Raw genomic sequence first — 5,000 nt, forward strand, 5'->3', positions numbered from 1 at the left:
CTTATGTACCCATAAGGAGCTCTAGTTGTGTTCTAAAATGGATAGTTCCGGTCCTTGATTATGATTGGCTGAATCACGTTCGATGCCGTTGTAAAATCCAGCACAAACCTACACTTTAACCGCAATTCGCTCTATACCAATGCATTACCACAACTTGCACAAATGTTGCGGTAATGCATTGCCACCACTTGCGTGTCGTGCTTAACAACGCCCCCTTAGCTGTTCTAGAATCAGTGTAAACTACGGACTCGAGTGGCTTATTGCTTAATTCTGTTGTGAGTGATATCAGTCTAACCTCTGCTGGTTGTTGTTGTTGGAGAAGCCCATAAGGAGCTCTGGTTGTTTCCAGCAGTGTTCTTTTGTGCATAGTCAGCCTAACGCCTACAGGTTATTGCTGTTGCTGCTGTGTAACTGGTAAGGAGCTCTGGTGGTGTCAGCAGTGCTGTGATGTGAGTGGTCAGCCTAGCGTCTGCTGGTTGTTGTCGTAGTAACCTGACTCCGGCGTTGGCAGACGGACGGTGCTGGGGCACAGATGGCCCAGTGGTCTCTAAGGCCTGTCTGAGTACGACCCAGTTAGTGTCATTTCATCTAATGGCTTCAAATGCCCTCGCATACCACACAATTCTCTTGACTGACAGTCTGTGTGTGTGTATGTGCGTGTGTATTAGTGTGTGGTTATGTGTGTCTGTGTGTGTCTGTGTGTGTCTGAGTGTGTGTGAGAGTGTGTGTGTGTGCACGTGCCTGTGTGTGTCTGAGTGTGTGTGTGTGTGTGTGTGTGTGTGTGTGCGGCTGTCGTGGAATCTGGTCTGTGTTTCCTGCCAGACTCCTGCTACAGGTGGCTAACCCAGATACGTGTCTGGAAACTGCTGAACAAAGACACTTTTCCGACATGGAATTCTGTGTGCCCTTACAACTGGACCTGATCCAGCTCTCTGTCTCTCTCTCTCCCCCTCTCTCTCTGTCTCCCCCTCTCTATCTGTCTCCCTCCCTCTCTCTCTCACTGTCTTCCTCTCTTCCTCTCTTTCTCTCTCTCTTTCTCCCCTCTCTCTTTCTCTGTCTCCCTCTCTCTAACACACTGTCTTACTCTCTCCCTCTCTTCCTCCCCCTCTCCCTCTCTTACTCTTTCCCTCTCTTTCTCATTCTCCACCTCTCTCTCTCTTTCTCTGTCTCCCTCTCTTTCTCTCTCTCTCTCTTTCTCCCCCCTCTCTCTCTTACTCTCTCCCTCTCTTTCTCTCCCTCTCTTTCTTTACCTCTCTCTCAGCTTTCCATAATGTGTTCCGACACTCTGGAACGTCGGAGCTCTTTCATAAATATCATGATACGGCCGGTGTCATATGGATTACAGTCAAACGCAGGTTAAGTGGGTTCAATAGAGAGCGGTCCGCAGACCTGCAGCTGGAAGCACAGACATAAAAGAGCGGCGATATCCTCTTGAAGCTGGTGTGACGTCTGGCGATATGTACAGTAAATACCTGGGGAGACATTCTGTACACTTGAGACTTGAACGCACACATACTGGTACACATGGACAATCATATGGAGCACTGAGAGGTTCACGGACATGAAAAGAGTTATGAACCAGAACGGTTACTCTCACTATTCTCTCTCTCCCTCCCTCCCTCTCTCTCTCTCTCTCTCTCTCTCTCTCTCTCTCTCTCTCTCTCTCTCTCTCTCTCTCTCTCTCTCTCTCTCTCTCTCTCACACTCTCTAACATACACACACACACGCACAAACACAATCCATATGAGTCCAGGTACACATGCAGTCAATTAAAAGCATTAGTGTTAAAAGCTTCACCGTCAGTGGGAAGGGGATCTGCTGTGGGGGTTTGTTGAATACAGTCCAAAGTGTGCGTGTGTGCGTGTGTGCGTGTGTGCGTGTGTGCGTGTGTGCGTGTGTGTGTGTGTGTGTGTGTGGGGCAGGGGGTGGTACATGTGGTTGGATTGTAAATTTGTGTGTGTGTGTGTGCACAGTATGTGTGTGTTTTTGCGTCTGTACAGATTCACTGCAAGAACATCATAGCAGAATATGATTATCCTCCAAATATGATATGAATGGATCCCAGTGTTGCCATACGGATCCATGGGCCATGTGCAGACCACTGAAACCTAGTTGGGGTTGACTTAGTGCGGCCGATACAAACACATTCACCATTTTAGTAAACAGAGGCACGTAGCAGTTATAAACCCAAGGAGAGAGTCTCCCTTTATGGTCATGTTTGTGTTTATTTCAGTCTCTGTTTATGTTTATGTGTGTGTTTATTTATTTAAAAAATATTATGTAAATGTACCAGATTCAAAAGTCAAGGTCAGCTTTATTGTCCATTTCTCCACATGTACCAGACAAACAGAAGAATCAAACGTTTCTCTCTATCCCATGGTGTAAGAAATAAAGTGCACAATAGATAAAGAGATTTCTAAAAGACTGACATGACATTAATATCAGTAAAGTACATCAAATAAGATATACATATATATAATATGTGCAAAGTATTCTTTAAAAACTTTGTGTATAGCAGAAGTCAGACGGCAGGCCATACAAGCAAGTCCTCAAAAGATAGCACACGACACAAGCACATGTGAGACACATAAAAACACACACACTGACACTTATGCACAAGCAATTAGTACACAGAAGCATATTGTAACTAGAGGGTTACTCAGAGAGTGCAACCACACCAAAAAAATACCTCCTGGCAAAGGCAGCTTTAGGACACACACACACACATACACACACACACACACACACACACACACACACACACATTTACACACATTTACAGTACACACACACGCACACACACACACACACACACACTCTCTCCTCCTTTTGAGTGTGAATTCCACAGACACTAATCTGGCCTCTCAGTCCTGGTGTGTGAGGATCGATGTGTTTTTTTGTCTTTGAAGAGCTCCTTTTATTCTGCGGGACGAGTATGTGACACCGGTGTTTAACACAGTCGTTTGTTAGCCAGGCCAGGCTCCTCTCCAAAGCAGGAGAATTCCCAGCTCTCCGGTCCCTTTGTAGTTGTAGTCTTGCGTAACGTTAGCGGGGGCAAACGGATTGTTTAGGCTAAATTGTGCTGCATAATGGGCGCTGGTCTTGCTCTGGAGCCTGGACAGGCTTGGCTTTTGTCTGCGTGGCGAAGCGTTTGCCTCCATTAGTGGCTGGACAGCCATTCGTCAGGTCAGGTGTTTGGACTTGAATTCGCTAACAAACGCTGGAAAGCTGACAAGATCATTGTGTGTTTGTGTTTCTCTTTCTTTCTCTCTCTCTCTTTCTCTCACTCTCTTTTTCTCTCTCTTTCTCGGTGTGTGTTTTTGTTTTTAATGGGACATCGTCTACGGTCCGCAGTCAGAATGTGTTCCCACTTTAACCCTAAAGTCTGCATGTACAGTACAGTATACTGTATGTGTGGGCTCCCATCGACTCCAGTTAAACCCTGAAGTTGCCATGTTTGCTTGGTTCATAGCTTTAGCTCAGTAGGTGCACTGGGTCTCTCTGAGTCACAACAGAGTCTCAATATGTGCCTCTCTCAAGTACCACTGACTCACAGGCAGTGCTAAAAGGATGCAGAGATATTTGGATGATTTTCTACATGCTCCTTCAGGTATGATGGTCACTATCAGTGCACAGGTCTCTGCGTCAGTGCTTGACTGTGGGCTCTTGTGGGCCAAGATTGATAACTCAACCACCAATCACATCACTGGTTAACTTTGCTCGCGAGTTGTGGATAGTTAGCTTGCTAACATGAGTTGGCTGTATACATGTCTAAGAGCTCTTGTTGTTTTTGTCACAATGTTTTTTTTAATGTGCTTGTTTCTTGCTAGGTTTAACTAAATCTAAGCAAAAAAGCCAACCCGTTTAATGGGTCAGGCTGCCATCTTGATTTTTCCCCCAGTCTAAAGCTCTGTCAGTAGCCTATATTTGCATACAGATGATCTGAACTTTAAGCTTTTTCTCTTCTTCGTGTAATGTGAGTGAAGTGATGTCAATGGACTCACAATTCAGTTCATCAATGTATGACATAACATTGGCCATTTAATTCAAAGTGAATAAGAAGCATTTAGCCTTTTTACTAGCATGGTCGCCGACAGCTAGCATATATTCATAGCCTTTTTCCTGGTCGTCAATAACTTGCATCTATGGATGTTAGCCTGTTTCCTAGCATGGTTGCTGATAGCAACTTTGGGTTTCAACTTGTTTCCTAGCATGGTTTCTGCTCATGTTTGAGTTCTTTGCCATTCTGGGAATGTTAGCCTCACAGTTTGGGTTACGTTTGTCCCTAAACGAGACGCTAGTATGCCCCGTCCTCCTCTGGGCAGACTGGTGGGTCTGCTGGCTGAATATGAGGCCTGCACTGAAAGCCCTTGAGTGGCTCTTGGCTGGGCAGAGGCTCGGTGGTGTAAATGCAGGCCTTTGTGTCACCCAGTTAGCTGACAAAGACCTCTGTTCAGTTAGTGCAGTGGCCATGTGCGGGGCAGGAGAACCATAACAGACAGAAGCTCTCTCTCTCTCTCTCTCTCTCTCTCTCTCTCTCTCTCTCTTTCCACCATCTCTCTCTCTCCAACGCACTTTAGCTTTCGCTCTCTTTATCACACTGTCTTTCTCTATTATTTTTTTCTTTATTATTTTATTCATTATTGTATCATACTCTGTCTATCACTCTGTATCACACTCTCTCTGTGATGTTCTTTCCCTCTCTATCTCACTGTCTTTCACACTCTCAATCTCTCTCTCTTTCTTTCCCTCTCTCTCTCTCTCTATCGTCTTAATCGTAAATGTATATGCTGTCTTCTGGGGTTTCTCCTCTAGAGTGTTGAACTGTACACAGCTGTGTTTGGTGCACCTGGTGGCCAGAAGGTAAACACAGGTTTGTGATTCACCTGAGCATTTCAAAACACACCAGGTGACCACAGCAAGGACAACAAGGTGGAGCAGCACAGTGGTGTTGCCATGGGAACTCCCTCACTTTACTCAGGAGGGTGAGAAAACCCCAA

The 5,000-nt window shown here is 45.5% G+C and overlaps 1 protein-coding gene across 3 annotated transcripts in view; it reads left to right on the plus strand.

The window, feature by feature from the left end:
• Positions 1-5,000, plus strand: part of arhgef28a (Rho guanine nucleotide exchange factor (GEF) 28a) — a 106,412-nt gene that overhangs the window by 37,583 nt on the left and 63,829 nt on the right. The window lies entirely within an intron of this gene.

Source organism: Sardina pilchardus, chromosome 14 (genome assembly GCF_963854185.1).
Source record: "Sardina pilchardus chromosome 14, fSarPil1.1, whole genome shotgun sequence".
NCBI classification, from domain to species: Eukaryota; Metazoa; Chordata; class Actinopteri; order Clupeiformes; family Clupeidae; genus Sardina; species Sardina pilchardus.